The following is a 13,108-nucleotide window of genomic DNA, read 5'->3' as shown; positions in this document are numbered from 1 at the left end:
CACAACTGGTCCACTCATGGTCGGATTCACACAAGTCCGAAGCAGTTTGGCTCCGGCACGGAGAGAAACACTGGCGTCAGTGCAGTGGGACCTCAGATACAGTTCTAATCTGACATATACACAAGATCCTCCAGAAAATACTTCTCTTTTATCGGATAATGATTCAGTGTAATGGCCGCCCGCGTATTTCGAAGTTTGTAAATTTTTATGTCATATCATCTCTCTGTTCGAATTTGGAAGAAATGCTGTGATCTTTTGTTGCTGCAATTATATCTTCTAGCCCAAGTGTAAAACTATTGCTTTGAATAAAGAAAACAAACAAATTAAATGACACTATTGAATTTAAAACAACTGTTTTACACAAGAAAGTAAATTGTGAGCCTTTTCTTTATGGTAAGTATTTAACTCTGTCGCGTCCATCCATTTGGATAACTGAAAATCGTTACGAGACGGCTTAAATCAACTTCTTGTTTTAAACCAATCTTACTAAGCCGGCGCATCTCTACTGCGTTCGCACGCCACCCGTTGGACGAAGCAGCTTTGTGCTGCAATCAGTGACGTAATCACGTGTGCCTGCTGCCGTGTTTCAGTTGTGCTGAGGTTGTCCGACGGCACACACATCCTGCCACCACAGCAGTAACTGCGGCCGAGCAGCCTGCGTGAAGTGTAGGTAAGCGCCTGTTGATCATGTGTTGCTAAGAAATAACATCTGCATTGGTGTCACTTAAGGTAGTCCGAAATCGCCAATGGGCTCGTTAATCAGCAGCTAGCCTAAAAAAAACAGATTTAACTCGCAAAGTCGTTTACGGTACGTAAGCTGATCTGCTGCAAAATGCAGTATTTGTGAAGTTAAAGCCCGATCATTCCTGTGAAAGAATCACGGCCGAAAGCTAAGGCTGATTCGAAGAGGTCAAATAACCGAGGTTGCGATCGCGCTAGCTGGACTCGCGTGCGAACACTTGTCCTCTTTCACACGCAAGAGTTCCGCGGTACGGCGAACTGCTTTGTGCTGTGGTAACCGTTTTTTCACACGATCCAACAATAAGCCGCGCCTAGTAGCTGTGTGTTGGCGTGTCCAATTTCATTGTTCTAAGACATTCTTATGTAAATTAAGGTGCCAAATCTGTTACGGGAGTACACAGCTCTGGTACCAATCCCTTACCTTATCACTGTGATTGTGAAATCTCAGTAGTCTGGCCTATGTATTTGATTCACAAATTATGTATTGTAAAAGTGTGATTGCATGTAACCTATCGTTCTCTACATTTTAGAACATACATTACAGCATATGAAATGTTGCTTAAAGTTTGGAAAAGTTTTTAAACTTAAATATCAGTGCATTTCTATCGCTGTAATGTGACAAGCAGACCTATAGCAGGTTTGAGGCGGGCAGTCATTTCTACAGTGGTAGATGAAAGTTCAGTGCTTTGTCTGCTCTGGACAATGGCTCCAGAGCGTCCACTGGGTTCGTTCCACAAATAAAAAATAAGAGTAAATGTGAGTAGGACTAGCGCTTCGAGGGCTCCGTACAAACTTAGTAATCATATAGGTAAGTCGGCAGTAGCTTTCAGGAGTGAGTTTGTCAGTATTAAAGAATGTGACATAAAAGATCGTATCTTTTGATTTTATTGACTTCGAAAATTAATTTTTTCATAACACCAAAGACTTTTGAACTTAGTACTTGCGTGTGTGTGAATTCCTCACGGACCAAACTGCTGAGGTCATCGGTCCCTAGACTTACACACTACTTAAACTAACTTATGCTAAGAACAACACACACACCCATGCCCGAGGGAGGGGTCGAACCTCCGGCGGGAGGGGACGCGCAGTCCGTGACATGGCAGCCTTAGTATTGAACGTAAATTTCAACTTGTAGTTGGGTCTTAACAGACGGATAGACAGACACAACAGCAATAGGAACGTTTGAGCCATTATTACAAATTAACAATTTTCAGGTTTTTTTCCTATGCTTATGCTGTGAAACCTTGCTCCTTGCCAAATATCAATTCTAGGTCAATGGGAACTATCCGATAGGTTTTTATGAGTGAGTTTGACAGTGTCAAAACATCTGACGGACATGGCCGTTATCTTTTGATTGCATTGAATAACAAGAAGATTAAATGTTTTGTATCGCCAAGAGACTGTAAATTAACGCAAATTTCAAGCTGATACCTCTACTACCTCCTGAGAAAAAGGGGACTTAACAGACGGGCTGGCGGACAGACAAACGAACAACAAAGTAATATTGTAAAGATTCCGTTTTACGGATTAAGGTACGGAGCGCTAAAAAGGAAATGGTTCGATGCTTTTCAGCTGCGGTTTGAAGGGGTTAGAATAAACAAGAACAAATTATTTTTAATTTCTACTGGATGTCTGTTAAGTTTCGACAATTGCGTTATCGGTTGAAGAGAAATCTACAAACTTTATGATGAAAAGCAATATGAGCTACAGTTTGACAAACACAATGTCTGATGAAACTTCCTGGCAGATTAAAACTGTGTGCCGGACCGAGACTCGAACTCGGGACCTTTGCCTTTCGCGGGCAAGTGCTCTACCATCTGAGCTAACCAAGCACGACTCACGCACCGTCCTCACAGCTTTACTTCTGCCAATACCTCGCCTCCTACCTTCCAAACTTACAGAAGCTCTCATGGGAACCTTGCAGAACTAGCACTCCTGAAAGAAAGGATATTGTGGCTTAGCCACAGCCTGGGGGATGTTTCCAGAATTCTCATTCTGGAGAATGTCTGATTTCAGAGAATACTGCTTTTGTGCATATCTATAATCTTGCGCCATATCACAGATCTTTTCTGTATCAAAGCAATTAATTTCAGCATCCACTTCTCTCGAACAGGAAAACATCGAACACACAACAGAGAATGGATGTCTTCTGTATTATCTGCTCATAGTCTCTTTCGTCGCTTTGCTTGAAGACTGCTAGTTGCCTCACATGTCACCATAGGCAGACACTGAACCATACTCAGCCGAATACGGAACGATTTTGAAAATTAAGCAGGAATAGCGGTCCGCCAACAGCCATTTCAGTGGCGTGTATGCGGTACAAATTCACTTGCAATAGCATGTCCCATTGTACATTATCCCTGGAACACTAAAGGGGGAAAATGTTACATTGCTCCTAACCATGGTAAATTTTAGTGTTCCAGATTTATTCAAAGTCAATCATAATTCATAGGTTATGCATTAGTTACTTGCAGTTATTAGATCTCGAATGATGTGTTACGTACCAAATTAAGTACAAAATGCTCTGCTTTATACCCTACCGCAACAGCTTGCGTGCGGAGGTGCTTGTGACACACCGCCTTCAGTATGCGGCCAAGTTGATCATTTGCATCTATCATAAAGCGGGATGCGGCACGAATGGGGAAATTGAATTGTGTTGCACGATGGTTTCGATTGATAATAACCTTTTATTGTTACTGTTGTGTCTAGACAAGACAGCCTAGACACAATGAGAGGAAGCCGATAGACACGCGCTACGCTCACGTAGATGGGCGTGAGGTCTGAAACAGGATACGTAATGAATGCTATAAAGAAAAGTACGTAGCTTCTGGAATACTTAACTTTAATCCATCCTTTTGATACATCTGTAGATTGTGGCGATACAAGAGAGACTCTTTAGATACATGCAATGTTACTAATGGCGCCTTGCTAGGTCGTAGCCATTGACTTAGCTGAAGGCTATTCTAACTATCTGCTCGGCAAAGGAGCGAGGCTTCGTCAGTGTAGTCGCTAGCTATGTCGTCCGTACAACTGGGGCGAGTGCTAGTCCGTATCTCGAGACCTGCCTTGTGGTGGCGCTCGGTCTGCGATCACACAGTGGCGACACGTGGGTCCGACATGTACTAATGGACCGCGGCCGATTTAAAGCTACCACCTAGCAAGTGTGGTGTCTGGCGGTGACACCACATTAACTTTTTACCATAAAGAAATTTTACAGAATACCACATAGTGCTGCCTATAATTGAGCTATGTGGTCAGCAGTTTAATTAAACCTTAACCTATGCTATATGACAAGTGGTATATCAGAAAACTTCTTTTCCTCTCACAATCATAAAGTGTATCGCGACTGACCCTTACAAACATCCCCTGCGACAACTCGCCAAAGACTATGCCGACAGACTACCAGCGCCCTCGGCGATGAATACAGAGCAAACAATCCCACAGTTGAAGCCAGAGATGCAGTTTCTTATTCTCAACTCACCCACATCACTGTTCGTTAGGCTCGTATGCGTACACGGACATTCCGACGAGCTGCGAAGGATAGTACCTTACAACGTGAAGAAGTGCTAACATACGACTCTTGGTTTTGGTGGCAAAATTATGCAAACTACTCACATTGTCTACGATCCGTCCATATTCTTTTTCCACTGACTGGCGTTTCTTTGTAGATACAGCACTTTGGAAATATTATTAACGGTTTATTTTCAAAAACTGAATCTATAACGTTGTGACACTGATTTGTAGCGTATCCTGAGGTCCACACCAAGCAAGGTGGCGCAGTGGTTAGCACACTGGACTCGCATTCGGGAGGACGACGGTTCAATCCCGCGTCCAGCTATTCTAATTTAGGTTTTCCATGATTTCGCTACATCACTCCAGGCAAATGCTGGGATGGTTCCTTTGAAAGGGCGCGGCCGACTTCCTTCCCTGCCCTTCCCTAATCCGATGAGACTGATAACCACGCTGTTTGGTCTCTTCCCCCCAAACAACCCAACCCCCGAGGTCTACGTTACTTTGGAAGGTGATAATGAGGTTGCGAGTTGGCGAAACCAACGGGCGTGAATATTGATTCTTGGTCGTGAGCGGTAATTACCTTTGAGACTGGTCGTGGTGCGTTGATTAGCCAAGAATGCCTTTAAGGCGACAAAGACGCCATTATCAGCACCTCACAGAGTTGTAGCGAGGTCGTGTAATAGCGCTACGAGATGCCGGATCTTCCTTTTGCGATACTGCAGAAAAGCTTGGCCGGAATTTAGACACTGCACTCGATTGCTGGCAGCGGTGGTCACGAGAATGTTCGGTCTCAAGGGTCCGGTCGGCCACGTGGCACTAAAGACAGGGAAGATCATCGTATTCGGCGAATGGCTCTGGCGCATCGTACTGCATCTGCAGCAGCAATCTGAGCAGCAGTTGATGATGATGATTAGTAGTGTTTTAGGGCGCACAACAGCGAGGTTATCAGCGCCCGCAGCAGTTGATACCACAGTGACTCAACGAGCTCTTACAAATAGGTTACTTACAGGACAGCTCCGAGCCGAACCTGGTCCCAAGCCAGCGCCATTTGCGACTTCAGTAGTATCACTGATTCCTGGGCATTCATGTTAATGCCAGTCATGATCAAAATATTTGCTATAAACTGCCTGTATTATACGTTAATATGCAAATAGAAATAAGATATCAGGTCACCTGAAGTTTGTTCTTGTAGTAATTTATTTATTTATTTTATTTTGTGCTCTGATGTTATCGCCAGTCCGGTTAAAATATTTGCCCTTATATGTCAAGATATTTGTTACAAGCAACAGTTTTAAAGCGCGTGCTGGTTACTGGAAAAGTCTCGCTGTTCAAAAATGGTTCAAATGGCGCTGAGCACAATGGGATTTAACATCTGAGGTCTTCATCTACATCTACATGATTACTCTGCAATTCACATGTAAGTGCTTGGTAGAAGGTTCATCGAACCACAATCGTACTATCTCTCTACCATTCCACTCCCGAACAGCGCGCGGGAAAAACGAACACCTAAACCTTTCTGTTCGAGCTCTGATTTCTCTTACTTTATTTTGATGATCATTCCTACCTATGTAGGTTGGGCTCAACAAAATATTTTCGCATTCGGAAGAGAAAGTTGGTGACTGAAATTTCGTAAATAGATCTCGCGGCGACGAAAAACGTCTTTGCTTTAATGACTTCCATCCCAACTCGCGTATCATATCTGCCACACTCTCTCCCCTATTACGTAATAATACAACACTAGCTGCCCTTTTTTGCACCCTTTCGATGTCCTCCGTCAATCCCACCTGGTAAGGATCCCACACGGCGCAGCAATATTCTAACAGAGGACGAACGAGTGTAGTGTAAGCTGTCTCTTTAGTGGACTTGTTGCATCTTCTAAGTGTCCTGCCAATGAAACGCAACCTTTGGCTCGCCTTCCCCACAATATTATCTATGTGGCCTTTCCAACTGAAGTTGTTCGTAATTTTAACACCCAGGTACTTAGTTGAATTGACAGCCTTGAGAATTGTACTATTTATCGAGTAATCGAATCCCAACGGATTTCTTTTGGAACTCATGTGGCTCACCTCACACTTTTCGTTATTTAGCGTCAACTGCCACCTGCCACACCATACAGCAATCTTTTCTAAATCGCTTTGCAACTGATACTGGTCTTCCGATGACCTTACTAGACGGTACATTACAGCATCATCTGCGAACAACCTAAGAGAACTGCTCAGATTGTCACCCAGGTCATTTATATAGATCAGGAACAGCAGAGGTCCCAGGACGCTTCCCTGGGGAACACCTGATATCACTTCAGTTTTACTCGATGATTTGCCGTGTATTACTACGAACTGCGACCTTCCTGACAGGAAATCACGAATCCAGTCGCACAATTGAGACTATACTCCATAGGCCCGCAGCTTGATTAGAAGTCGCTTGTGAGGAACGGTGTCAAAAGCTTTCCGGAAGTCCAGAAATACGGAATCAACTTGAGATCCCCTGTCGATAGCGGCCATTACTTCGTGCGAATAAAGAGCTAGCTGCGTTGCACAAGAACGATGTTTTCCGAAACCATGGTGATTACGTATCAATAGATCGTTCCCTTCGAGGTGATTCATAATGTTTGAATACAGTCCCCTATAACTTAGAACTACTTAACCCTAACTAACCTAAGGCATCACACACATCCATGCCCGAGGCAGGATTCGAACCTGCGACCGTAGCATAAGCGCGGTTCCGGACTGAAGCGGCTAGAACCGCTCGGACAGCGGGTGGCTGTATCCATATCGACAGATAAGCAATAGTCATGGCGATACATTAAAGCGTGTTCCATCTTTTTGTCATAGGCGGTTACACAGGTTATTAATTTCACGTTTGTAATGGCCTATCTCTTGCTTACTTTAACCTGTGATCTTGCAACGTTAATCACTTACATGTATTACATAGACAAACATATTCTCAGAATTTCATTACCCTGCATTAATAATGCCTTGGTGTTGAGATTCTTACGTCAGTGTAAAATACTGCTTCAGCCTGTTAAAAGTCATAAATCACTGATTTTTCGTACCTCTTAAAAGGCGTTTCACGTGTCATCTTCACATTTGGAGGCAATACTGATATTGTCTCTGCAGTGAGCTACAAATTCTTTCAAACTCCTCCGTATCATTTCCCAGATATTGAAAGGACCGTAGAATCCCTGCACCAATTCTTGAATCATATCAGTGGGAGTGCTGTACAGTTAACTATTGAGATGACCCCAGTCAGAAAAACCCAGAGGACTGAGGTGGGGTGACTTTGGGGGCCAATGTACAGGCTGTATTTGACTACAGGCTGTATTGGACCTATCCATCTTGAACGAAATTGATGAGTTGGATGTCTTATATTAGCAGTAAGATGTCTCCGAGCCACTTCATGCGTCTAGCAAATTATCCAGCGTTGCGCAAAGTAACTTAGGACTTGGGTGTGTGGTGTTTTTTAAAAATATATATACATTTGTTTTGATTAAATTATTACTCTCTTGTGAAGATTCAGAAATCTGTTGAGAGTTTTGCACCACTACTTGGCGGGAAGAGCAAAGACTTTTCAAAAACTTAAGTACTGTATGTGATAGCTTATACGTCACCTGAAATCGTTTGCAGAAGGCGTAATGTTCTCAAGATTAAGAACAGAGTTCGCATTGCCACTTAATTTGTTTGTGAGGTGATCATGTTCGATCACGACCGGATATGAGACAAAGCAACTACGAACAGAGACACCTAAGGGACCAGACAGAGATGGAAATTTTCTTTGTTATACTACATCGCACATTAAAAGAAATTGGACTTAAATCACAAACAAGGTAACTGGCAATGCGCCTTCTGCCTTAACGACGTTTGCCGACATGCAGTCGGTCCCCGGTAGCTGTATGAAAACTATAAAAACAGCGTTATTTCTGTTGCCATTAATAGGAGATGGATAGCATGGAAATACTTTAAGTAATAAGCAGGCACTACAGCATTTGAGAGCACAATAACCAATTTAATAACCTTAGTCAGTATTGCTAACAATAGGCCCCATAACATATCAATTTTCTATCTCGCTGGCTGTTTCTTTAAATAAAGTCCTTTAAAATTTTCGAAATTTCATCGTAGCTGCACACACAAATTCTTACATACCACTGAACAATAGTAATATTTTATAATAACTAAGTAGTGATTGCGGACCACGCCACGTAAGCGTCTGCCGTGGTAAAAGAAGAGGATTACGATTCTTCAGCTGTCAAAAAATAAGAAACAGAGAATATCGCTATCGATACAGTTTATGAACAATTCGTATTCTGCGCCGTGGCGCGTACGATATTGTTTGAAATATGAGGTGGTCGCTAAGAAATTTTTACACAAATTGTATGGCTTTTATGAGCCTGCGTGGTTAGATTATCGAATGTAAGTTTATTTAAGCTATCGAAACAGATACTAATATTACAGGTAAAATTTGAACCTAGTTAGATGGGGACTCAGTCGAAAATTCTACATTTCAAATACATTTATACCAGCTGGGACTATATTTCATACTGAAGTCAGTGGCGGCTCCTAAACAAACATTCGTAATTATCTCACCAAAGACATGTTTGCAGGCCATTGTTTACTGGAACGTTTGGAACTTAACTGGAAATAAATTCGCAAATGCAAATATCTTAGCTTCAACTGTATTAGGCTTTGATGTACTACTTATTAGTGAAAAATTTGTGTTGGACTGGACACGAACCCGTATTTCCCACTTATCGCTAGCAGTCGTCTTTACGACTTCGGCTATACTCGCACGCCTATCGGACTGACCCAAACGTCCATACGAGTATGTCACGTCTTCTATTTCCTTATACCATTGGAACTTTACACGGATACCCGAAGTTGTCAAGGTGACCTCTCGTGATAAGCGGGAAATCCGAGGCATAGTCCCGGTCCGGCAATAATTTTCCAGACATTCGCAACTGCAAATTTATTTAGAATTAATTTCGTACAGATGTCGGTCGTCAATGTGAACAACAGACAGACATTAACCACGGTCTTCAGCAGACGGCGTACTTGCTGAAGCAAAGATACAGCGTGAGTATCGATATTCCTGAAGCACGTCTTTGCTAGTCTGGGGTGAGATTGCGTAACGAGTCTTTCCGGTGGCACGGAAGCGCCTGGTGGGAATAGACACACTGTACATGTGACCAAGGCGATCCGGTACTGATCGGCTGCTCCGCAAGCTGTAAGTAACGTAATCTCCGCACTCCTTGTACGTGCTCCGCGAAAGGGCTTTTGCTCATTCCTATCGCTTTCTTTATTTCTTTATATTGAAGACCTAACCTAACCTAAGCTTCTGTAAAGTTTGGAAGGTAGGAGACAGGATACTGGCAGAAGTAAAGCTGTGAGTACCGGCCGTGAGTCGTGCTTCGGTAGCTCAGATGGTAGAGCACTTGCCCGCGAAAGGCAAAGGTCCCGAGTTCGAGTCTCTGTCGGGCACACAGTTTTAATCTGCCAGGAAGTTTCATATCAGCGCACACTCAGCTGCAGAGTGAAAATCTCATTCTGGAAAGAAAAGACTGCTTGAGAATGAAGAATAGAATGCAAAAGGTATGCACTGTTCACCCAGATAAAATAAAGACAATTGTAAACGCTGTTAAATAATTGCTTCAGGATTCCCATAACTTAAATTTTCGATACTTTATGTACCGCTCCCTCACAGATCACTGACGTTATAGTACTTAAAGTTGGCAGGCAACTACTCAATACTACAGTGAAAGATACTGTGGGAGGTATTTTCATTTAATGTGATAATAAGACATTTATGAAAGAGAAAAGCCTAAAATTTGGTGCATTTTTTCACAGATATTTGTACAGCTGTAAAAATTCAGCAGAAGATATCAAAATTCTATTCCATAGATGAACGGTGTATCAAACTATCTTTAAAAAATGCATTAATTTAGTTCTGATGGATTTCTGTAAAAGGAACATTTTTACTTGATTTTTGAAAAAAATTCCGTTGTTTATAATTAAACTCATGTAAAGTCAATTAGCATGAAAACTTGTGTTACTGTCTTGGAAAAGTTGGGTTTTATAAGGTTTTTTCAAAGTGTTGCAACTTCGCATACGTTCCCCCTTAAATTGAGTGCCTACAGGGTATCATCTCAGTTATGTGACTGGATACGTGATTTCCCGTCAGAAAGGCCACAGTTCGTAATAACTGACGGGAAGACATCGAGTGCAACAAGTAATAACTAGCGTTCCCCAAGAAAGTGTTACAGATCCTCTACTTCCAGAATGAGATATTCACTCTGCTGCGGAGTGTGCGCTGATACGAAACTTCCTGGCAGATTAAAACTATGTGCCGGACCGTGGCTCGAACTCGGGACCTTTGCCTTTCGCAGGAAGTGCTCTACCATCTGAGCTACCCAAGCACGACTCACGACCCGTCCTCACAGCTTCAGTTCTGCCAGTACCTCGTCTGCTACCTTCCAAACTTCACAGAAGCTCTTCTGCGAACCACGCAGAACTAGCACTCCTGAAGGAAAGGTAGGAGACGAGGTACTGGCAGAATTGAAACCCTGGGGGGAGGGTCGTGAGTCCTGCTTCGGTAGCTCAGATGATAGAGCACTTGCCCGCGGAGGCAAAGGTCCCGAGTTCGAGTCTCGGTACGGCACACAGTTTTAACTCTTTGTTTCCTGACATAAGAAAAAATTTACTTTTTAATATTTTCTTTGCAGAATTTATACTATTGTGGCCTCAAATGACGGTAGGATTTTTTGTAAAATTTTATTTTGTTTTTCACAACTTTTTTCTCTCGTGGTACTCAGAAGTACCGTCAGACTCCATGGACAGAATCACAATATGCGCAGAAAAATGCTCCAATATTTATAACTTGTGCTTTATTCCACATAAATATTAATTTTTTTTACATTAGAAAATTAATTAACAGAAATATGATATTTCTAATTTTTTTAAAAAATTTCGCATAAATTTATTCTAGAGCAACTTCACAATACATAGTAACTTAGCTATACATTTTTGACAGTATATACATATCACATATTTAGTGATACCTCATGAAATTGTAGGAAACAGTTCTTTTTCTCATTGCAGCACAAATACACTTTACATGTACTACTGTGTGAATGTGGTCTCGACTGAATTTTATTTTTCGCACACATTTGCATCGTCCTCTTTTACAACTGAACACTACAAAATGGTTTCCTCGGTTGACAAGACGTACATCCTTCGGAACAGAAAAGTTATCCTTCCTTCTCTTTGGGAGAGTTATTTCACTTTACCAGAGTTTCTCTTTTTGAGATTTGGCACTTGCTGTTCATTCATTAGTGCCACAGCACGCCTGAATTCCAGCAGTGGCAGTGCCCCATGTATATCACTGAAAATGACGTAAGCATTGACAAAAGCAATTTGTATTGCTCCCCAGAAGAGACGGTGCCACCATTGCTTTGATCGCTTGTCAAGACCATAAGTTGAACGTAATCTGTCTGCATGATCCACACCACCCATGTTTTTATTGTAATCACATACAATAACTGGGCATGGTATAGTCATACTAGTTCCATCTTTCTGTTTTCTTGTCACTACGCTCTGTTCAGTGCCATGGAAGTTTGACGCAAAATATACTTTATTTTCCTTCCGTTGAAATACTGTTAGGTCTAAAGATGACTCTCTGTGATTTGATTTAGACATTTTTCTTCAGGTAAATTCCCTGGCAAACCTTTCCTGTTTGTTCTAATTGTTCCACAGGCAAATTTATTTACCGATTTCTGTTTGAGAAAAAGTGGACAGAACAACTAGTGAGAGGCAACGCATTGTTGCTACAATAAAGTGTTCGCACAACCTGACGGTACTAGTAAGTCCGCCTTATATTTTCCACTTTATTTCATTCACTTGTAACGTAATGCTTCAAACTATTATAAAAAAACAAAGAAGGTAAGTACGTACAATGGAAAACTCAACGGAAGTTTCGATAAATTGCGCACAAATTCAGGCAACACCATGGAAACAAGCACATACAATCTTCTGTTTTCACAGCAGCGCGCGAAAAACAAGTTCAAGCTCTGACCGCCAGAGAGGTCTATGTATTGCACAGTAACATCTATGAAACAGTAGAGCAGAGTTACTGTTACGTACTGACAGGCTCTCTGATCACGAAACTGCACCACGAGAAAATAATGAGAGTCAAAACTTAATGGTACTTTTAAGTACCGTCAGGCAACAAAGGGTTAAACTGCCAGGAAGTTTCAGGCCCTCTGTTGTTCCTGATCTACATAAGCGATTTAGGAGACAATCTGAATTGTCCTCTTAGATTGTTTGCAGATGATGCTGTCATTTACCGTTATGTAATGTGATAAGATGATCAAAATGATTTAGGCAAGATATCTGTATGGGTCAAAAAGTGGCAATTGACTCTGTCATGAAAAGTGTGAAGTCATCCACATGAACACTAAAAAGAATCCACTAAATTCCAATTACACAAAAAATTACACAAATCTCAACGCTGTAAACTCGACTAAATACTTAGAGATTACAGTTATAACGTGAACGATCCCATAGATAATGCTGTGGGGAAAGTGAACGAAAGACTGCGATTAATTGGCAGAACACTTGGCAATTGGCAGAAACTATAACTGGTTTACTAAACAGACTGGTTACACTACACTTATCAGCTCTCTTCTGTAGTATTGCTGTGCGTTGTGGGATCCACATCAGATAGAACAGACGGAGGGCAGCTTTCATAGCGACGTAGGGAGACAGTGCCACGGATATAATGTACGAATTGGGGTGACAATCATTAAAACAGAGGCGGTTTTCTCTGCGACAGGACCTTCTCATGAAATTTCAATCACCAACTCCCT

The 13,108-nt window shown here is 42.0% G+C and overlaps 1 protein-coding gene across 2 annotated transcripts in view; it reads left to right on the top strand.

The window, feature by feature from the left end:
* The first annotated feature begins 618 nt into the window (after window positions 1-618).
* Window positions 619-13,108, top strand: part of LOC126457084 (alpha-methylacyl-CoA racemase) — a 165,506-nt gene continuing 153,016 nt past the window's right edge. Inside the window, exon 1 of one of the 2 annotated variants that reach the window (XM_050093102.1) lies at window positions 619-666. The gene's annotated coding sequence lies outside the window, so the exon portion shown is untranslated. Of the gene's footprint in view, window positions 671-13,108 lie in introns of both variants that reach the window. The other variant, XM_050093100.1, reaches the window with a different exon arrangement.

This window comes from Schistocerca serialis, chromosome 2 (assembly GCF_023864345.2).
Source record: "Schistocerca serialis cubense isolate TAMUIC-IGC-003099 chromosome 2, iqSchSeri2.2, whole genome shotgun sequence".
NCBI classification, from domain to species: domain Eukaryota; kingdom Metazoa; phylum Arthropoda; class Insecta; order Orthoptera; family Acrididae; genus Schistocerca; species Schistocerca serialis.
Note: the sequence above shows the minus strand (reverse complement) of the source record. Positions and strands in the feature narration are given on the sequence as shown.